Source organism: Hyperolius riggenbachi, chromosome 4 (genome assembly GCF_040937935.1).
Source record: "Hyperolius riggenbachi isolate aHypRig1 chromosome 4, aHypRig1.pri, whole genome shotgun sequence".
In the NCBI taxonomy this organism is placed as follows: domain Eukaryota; kingdom Metazoa; phylum Chordata; class Amphibia; order Anura; family Hyperoliidae; genus Hyperolius; species Hyperolius riggenbachi.
Window position 1 is genome coordinate 103,818,299 of NC_090649.1, and position 7,500 is coordinate 103,825,798.

At 50.8% G+C, this 7,500-nt stretch overlaps 4 non-coding genes across 4 annotated transcripts; all 4 read right to left on the reverse strand.

Annotated features, from left to right (window-relative positions):
• Positions 1-53: 53 nt before the first annotated feature.
• On the reverse strand, positions 54-125 carry TRNAP-AGG (transfer RNA proline (anticodon AGG)). The gene has a single exon. It is a non-coding gene; the product is annotated as a tRNA-Pro (tRNA).
• Positions 126-6,895: 6,770 nt separating this feature from the next.
• On the reverse strand, positions 6,896-6,967 carry TRNAP-UGG (transfer RNA proline (anticodon UGG)). Its single transcript has one exon. It is a non-coding gene; the product is annotated as a tRNA-Pro (tRNA).
• A 121-nt stretch (positions 6,968-7,088) lies between these two features.
• On the reverse strand, positions 7,089-7,160 carry TRNAP-CGG (transfer RNA proline (anticodon CGG)). Its single transcript has one exon. It is a non-coding gene; the product is annotated as a tRNA-Pro (tRNA).
• A 135-nt stretch (positions 7,161-7,295) lies between these two features.
• TRNAP-AGG (transfer RNA proline (anticodon AGG)) lies at positions 7,296-7,367 on the reverse strand. The gene has a single exon. It is a non-coding gene; the product is annotated as a tRNA-Pro (tRNA).
• Positions 7,368-7,500: the final 133 nt, after the last annotated feature.

A 7,500-nucleotide genomic window follows, 5' to 3' on the forward strand; every position in this document is an offset into this window, starting at 1 on the left:
TACTTTTAGCAAGAGCACTCTTTCGCTTCTGTTCAACACGTAGTTTAAAGGAAGGGCTCGTCCGGGATTTGAACCCGGGACCTCTCGCACCCTAAGCGAGAATCATACCCCTAGACCAACGAGCCTGATGGAAGCTAGGGTATAGAAACTGCATCCCCGGCTTGCACACTAAACACACACATGTGCCTTTATTTTTTTTTATTTTTTTTTTTAACAGTAGCAAGTTCCTTCTATTGGCTAGATGAATGCTTTGCCTTTAAAGTGATAGATATGCTTAATATTAGTTGAAGCCATTTTTGGTAGATTAAAGATTTTATTGATACATATGTTTTGTTTAAAAAAGCTTCAAAATTGTGACCAGCAAAAACAATGTATGGGTGGTATATAGTGTTGGGCGAACATCTAGATGTTCGGGTTCGGGCCGAACAGGCCGAACATGGCCGCGATGTTCGGGTGTTCGACCCGAACTCCGAACATAATGGAAGTCAATGGGGACCCGAACTTTTGTGGTTTGTAAAGCCTCCTTACATGCTACATACCCCAAATTTACAGGGTATGTGCACCTTGGGAGTGGGTACAAGAGGAAAAAAAAATTAGCAAAAAGAGCTTATAGTTTTTGAGAAAATCGATTTTAAAGTTTCAAAGGGAAAACTGTCTTTTAAATGCGGGAAATGTCTGTTTTCTTTGCACAGGTAACATGTTTTTTGTCGGCATGCAGTCATAAATGTAATACATATAAGAGGTTCCAGGAAAAGGGACCGGTAACGCTAACCCAGCAGCAGCACACGTGATGGAACAGGAGGAGGGTGGCGCAGGAGGAGAAGAAGGCCACGCTTTGTGAGACACAACAACCCCGGCCTTGCATGAGGGCAAGAAGCGTGCGGATAGCAGGCTTTGTACCGCCATGCAGTCATAAATGTAATAAAGATAAGTGGTTCAATAAACAGGGACCACGCGGCAACGCTAACCCAGCAGCAGCAGACGTGATGGAACAGGAGCAGGCGCAGGAGGAGAAGGCCACGCTTTGTGAGACACAACAACCCAGGCCTTGCATGAGGGCAAGAAGCGTGCGGATAGCATGCTTTGTACCGCCATGCAGTCATAAATGTAATAAAGATAAGTGGTTCAATAAACAGGGACCACGCGGCAACGCTAACCCAGCAGCAGCAGACGTGATGGAACAGGAGCAGGCGCAGGAGGAGAAGGCCACGCTTTGTGAGACACAACAACCCAGGCCTTGCATGTGGACAAAAAGCGTGCGGATATAGCAGCAATGCTTTTTGCCGCCATGCAGTCATAAATGTAATACAGATGAGAGGTTCAATAAACAGGGCCCGGAAACGCAACACCATCCCAGATGTTCATTGGTCATGTTACTTGGTTGGGGTCCTGGAGTGTTGCGTGGTCATTTCCAATCCAGGATTGATTCATTTTAATTTGAGTCAGACGGTCTGCATTTTCTGTAGAGAGGCGGATACGCCGATCTGTGACGATGCCTCCGGCAGCACTGAAACAGCGTTCCGACATAACGCTGGCTGCCGGGCAAGCCAGCACCTCTATTGCGTACATTGCCAGTTCGTGCCAGGTGTCTAGCTTCGATACCCAATAGTTGAAGGGTGCAGATGGATGGTTCGACACAGCTACGCCATCTGACATGTAGTCCTTGACCATCTTCTCCAGGCGATCGGTGTTGGAGGTGGATCTGCACGCTTGCTGTTCAGTGGGCTGCGGCTGCATGGGTGTCAGAAAATTTTCCCACTCCAAGGACACTGCCGATACCATTCCCTTTTGGGTACTAGCTGCGGCTTGCGTTGTTTGCTGCCCTCCTGGTCGTCCTGGGTTTGCGGAAGTCAGTCTGTCTGCGTACAACTGGCTAGAGGAGGGGGAGGATGTCAATCTCCTCTCTAAAGTCTCCACAAGGGCCTGCTGGTATTCTTCCATTTTGACCTGTCTGACTCTTTCTTCAAGCAGTTTTGGAACATTGTGTTTGTACCGTGGATCCAGAAGGGTATAAACCCAGTAATTGGTGTTGTCCAGAATGCGCACAATGCGTGGGTCACGTTCAATGCAGTCTAGCATGAATTGAGCCATGTGTGCCAGAGTCCTACCAGAATCCTCATCATCCTCTTGTGAGCGTTGTGATAGTTGTTGTGATGCATCATAGTCGTCACCTTCCTCCTGGTCTGCTTCTGCTGACCATTCGCGTTGAATTGTGGAAGTCCAACGTGCACCGCTCTGGCCCTCGTCAGTGGTGGCATGAAATTCCTGCTCCAACTCCAGCTGTTCCTCCTCCTCTTCTTCGTCATAGCTGCTGGGGCCAGCGTTCCCTGAGGCGGATGGCCTGATGTTGGTACCATCACGCTGATCGTTTTCTCCTTCAGATTCCCCCAGTTGCATCATGACAGCTGTTTCCTTGATTTTTAACATCGACCTCTTCAGTAAACACAGCAGTGGTATGGTAATGCTGACTGAAGAGTTGTCACTGCTCACAAGCAACGTGGATTGCTCAAAATTTTGGAGGACTTGGCAGAGGTCCAACATGTTGGCCCAATCGGATCCACAGAAGCTTGGCAGCTGGCCGGATGCGCCTCGGTACTGCGCCGTCATGTACTGGACCACTGCACTCTTCTGCTCGCAAAAGCGGGCTAGCATGTGCAGCGTAGAATTCCAGCGCGTAGGGACATCACACAGCAAGCGATGGTGGGGGAGATTGAAGCGCTCCTGCATCTTGGCGAGTGCCCCCGAAGCAGTACTGGAATTTCTACAATGTTTGGACACTCGACGCACCTTCAACAGCAGATCGGGCACGCCTGGGTATGTCCTCAGGAACCGCTGAACTACTAGGTTCATCACGTGCGCCAGGCAAGGGATGTGTGTCAGCTTAGCCAACCTTAAAGCGCGAATGAGATTACTCCCATTATCACACACAACCATGCCCGGTTTCAGGTCCAGCGGTGCCAGCCACAAATCCGTCTGTTCCTTTATTCCCCTCCAAATTTCCTCCCCTGTGTGCTGCTTATCCCCAAGGCAGATTAGCTTCAGCAACGCTTGCTGACGCATGCCAACAGCTGTGCTGCACTGCTTCCACGATCCTACTGCTGCTGGGTTAGCGTTTCCGGATGAGGTACAGCTTTGAGATGCGTTGGAGGAGAAGGAGTCAGAGAGGTAGGTGCTGCTGTTATCCAGTGGGAGGGACGGCGGTGCAGCTGTTTGTGGCGTGGGCAACACCCGTGCCGTAGCAGGTGAGGAATCGCTGCCAGGCTCCACAAGGTTCACCCAGTGCGCGGTAAGGGAGATGTATCGACCCTGGCCGAACGCACTCGTCCAGGTGTCAGTGGTGAGGTGAACCTTGCAGGCAACGGCATTCTTCAAGCTTCGGGTTATTTTGCTGACCACGTGCTCATGCAACTCAGGCACTGCAGAGCGCGCAAAGTGGTAGCGGCTGGGAACCACGTAACGTGGGATGGCCACTGACATCATGCCCTTGAAGCTGTTTGTCTCCACCAATCGATATGGCAGCATTTCGCAGGCCAGAAGCTTGGCTATGCTGGCTGTTACTGCCACGGCCCGGGGGTCATTTGCTGGCAATTTCCTCTTGCGCTCAAACATCTCCGACACAGACAACTGAACCGTAGCGCTGCACACGGAAGGGCTGTTGGTTGTTGTGTTTGATGAACACTGGGAGACCTCAAGAGCACTACTCCGGAAAGTGACAGTGTCAGCGTCGTCTGATGTTTGTGAATGTTGTGAACCACGCAATGGCTGGGCTACTGCTGCTGCTGAGGCGGGTCTGGTGGTGAGTCTGGTGAACCCAAGGGAGGCAGTGTTGTTTCTGGTACCCTGTCCTGACGCGTTTGCCCAAAGAGTGGGATGTTTGGATAGCATGTGACGGCTCATGCTGGTGGTGGAGAGGTTGTTAATATTTTTCCCCCTGCTCAGGCGGGTCTTGCACACCTTGCAAATCGCCATGGTAACATCCTCAGTGCAGTCTTCAAAGAAAGCCCAGACTTTGGAGCACCTGCCTCCTTGCTGGCGATTTCTGTTTGCTCCTCTTTTGCCTCTCACTTGAACTTCCACGCTTGTGGTGCCTGAAATTGCGCGCCGCCTACCTTGTGGCACAAGGCGAACTCGTGCAGCAGTGTGTTCTTCAACAGACTCATCTGTGCTGCTGCTACGACGGCGATGTTCTCGTTCACAAACAAAATCTGGGTCTCTGTCCACATTGTCCATACCCTCCTCTTCCATCTCCTCAAACTCGTCATATGTCATTGTGGGCCACCGCCGTGGAGTAGAGCTCCCCACAACAACCTCTGCGCAGCACACTCCAACGTCGTCTTCCAGATCTTGTCGGCCGACCTCCTGCAATTGCAACCCCTCCTGCCCAAATTGCTCTGGGATTTGGGTTTCCGAGTCCTCTTCGGACTCGCCTTGTATTTCAGTGCGCGGTGCATTTCCCACAGTTAACGGTTGTGAATCCAGGCACAACATTTCTGGCTGTTCCTCCATTGACCTTTGAAAGGTGGAAGTTTGTTGGGCTGGGAATAGCTCCTGCGAATACCCCATTGTGTCCTGAGGTAATTCATCGGACTGGTTATCTGGCAGTTGTGTGCGTGGTGTCGCTGCCGGTTGTGTCAGCTTTGTGCCCACTGGCTCCTTGTAACTGGCTGAGGACTCGGACCTCGTGCGTGATGTGCTGGTGCTGCTTAACCCACTGCTGGACGCTTGAGAGGTCATCCAAGTAATTATCTGGTCCTGTTCTTTTGGATTTGTGAGGGTTGTTGTCCTGGACAACATGGGCGGTATTGAGTGGGTTTTCTTGGGTGCTCCCCTGTGGCCTGTACGTGAACCGTCAGGGGAAACACCTCTTCCCTTGCCCCTCCCTCTTTCACCGGATTTCTTCCTCATTTCACTTATCCTTACAGTACACGCTGACTGGCAGCAGTACAGTGGCAGTACAGAAATGCTATACAGTACCACTATTCCCAGCAGCGACACAGAGCACAATGCTATACAGTGACGGGTGAGCGGTGTACCACTATTCCCAGCAGCGACACAGAGCACAATGCTATACAGTGACGGGTGAGCGGTGTACCACTATTCCCAGCAGCGACACAGAGCACAATGCTATACAGTGGCGAACGAGCGGTGTACCACTATTCCCAGCAGACACAGAACAGTACACAGAATGCTATATAGTGTGGCTGAACGAGCGGTGTACCACTATTCCCAGCAGACACAGAACAGTACACAGAATGCTATATAGTGTGGCTGAACGAGCGGTGTACTACTGTTCCCAGCAGACACAGAACAGTACACAGAATGCTATATAGTGTGGCTGAACGAGCGGTGTACTACTGTTCCCAGCAGACACAGAACAGTACACAGAATGCTATATAGTGTGGCTGAACGAGCGGTGTACTACTGTTCCCAGCAGACACAGAACAGTACACAGAATGCTATATAGTGTGGCTGAACGAGCGGTGTACCACTGTTCCCAGCAGACACAGAACAGTACACAGAATGCTATATAGTGTGGCTGAACGAGCGGTGTACCACTGTTCCCAGCAGACACAGAACAGTACACAGAATGCTATATAGTGTGGCTGAACGAGCGGTGTACCACTGTTCCCAGCAGACACAGAACAGTACACAGAATGCTATATAGTGTGGCTGAACGAGCGGTGTACCACTATTCCCAGCAGACACAGAACAGTACACAGAATGCTATATAGTGTGGCTGAACGAGCGGTGTACTACTGTTCCCAGCAGACACAGAACAGTACACAGAATGCTATATAGTGTGGCTGAACGAGCGGTGTACTACTGTTCCCAGCAGACACAGAACAGTACACAGAATGCTATATAGTGTGGCTGAACGAGCGGTGTACCACTATTCCCAGCAGACACAGAACAGTACACAGAATGCTATATAGTGTGGCTGAACGAGCGGTGTACTACTGTTCCCAGCAGACACAGAACAGTACACAGAATGCTATATAGTGTGGCTGAACGAGCGGTGTACTACTGTTCCCAGCAGACACAGAACAGTACACAGAATGCTATATAGTGTGGCTGAACGAGCGGTGTACTACTGTTCCCAGCAGACACAGAACAGTACACAGAATGCTATATAGTGTGGCTGAACGAGCGGTGTACCACTGTTCCCAGCAGACACAGAACAGTACACAGAATGCTATATAGTGTGGCTGAACGAGCGGTGTACCACTGTTCCCAGCAGACACAGAACAGTACACAGAATGCTATATAGTGTGGCTGAACGAGCGGTGTACTACTGTTCCCAGCAGTGACACACAATGACTGGGGGGGACCCTGGCTAGCGTGGCTGGAGCGCGAACTACCCTGCCTGCCTACCCAAAGCTAAACCCACAGACAAATGGCGGAGATATGACGTGGTTCGGGTATTTATTTACCCGAACCACGTGACAGTTCGGCCAATCAGAGCGCGTTCGGGTCCGAACCACGTGACCCGTTCGGCCAATCACAGCGCTAGCCGAACGTTCGGGGAACGTTCGGCCATGCGCTCTTAGTTCGGCCATATGGCCGAACGGTTTGGCCGAGCACCGTCAGGTGTTCGGCCGAACTCGAACATCACCCGAACAGGGTGATGTTCTGCAGAACCCGAACAGTGGCGAACACTGTTCGCCCAACACTAGTGGTATACTGACACAAGCTCTGCAAGGGCTGCTCTAGGATCATGGGTGCCTTACATGCTAGCACAACATTTGCCAGTAGCATTTCAAAAAATGTTACTTAGGGCAAAAATAAAGTCCGTGCAGCACACACTCATCAACTATCATGAGGGGAACTAGAAAGAAGCCATGCTACACCTCAGAGCCAAACGTTCCCCGTCCTGACATGGCAAGAGGAAAGACTTGGGCTCGTCCGGGATTTGAACCCGGGACCTCTCGCACCCAAAGCGAGAATCATACCCCTAGACCAACGAGCCAGTTAGCAGCCCTGTAGCGACCTGTACCACCCAACCGATGTATATACATGTGTGGTAGTAGGTTCAAAGAAATTGCAAGGAGCATAACTATGAGCGTAGGCCATCACTATGCCTAAATCAAGGGCTCGTCCGGGAATTGAACCCGGGACCTCTCGCACCCGAAGCGAGAATCATACCCCTAGACCAACGAGCCGACTCTGGCGACAGCAGTGGCAGTGAAAAGGACACAGAGTGGTGGAACAGGCTATAACTGGGCTTTACTTGATTTCTTCACTTACTTTTAGCAAGAGCACTCTTTCGCTTCTGTTCAACACGTAGTTTAAAGGAAGAGCTCGTCCGGGATTTGAACCCGGGACCTCTCGCACCCTAAGCGAGAATCATACCCCTAGACCAACGAGCCAGATGGAAGCTAGGGTATAGAAACTGCATCCCCGGCTTGCACACTAAACACACACATGTGCCTTTATTATTATTTTTTTTTTTTTTTTTTTTAACAGTAGCAAGTTCCTTCTATTGGCTAGATGAATGCTTTG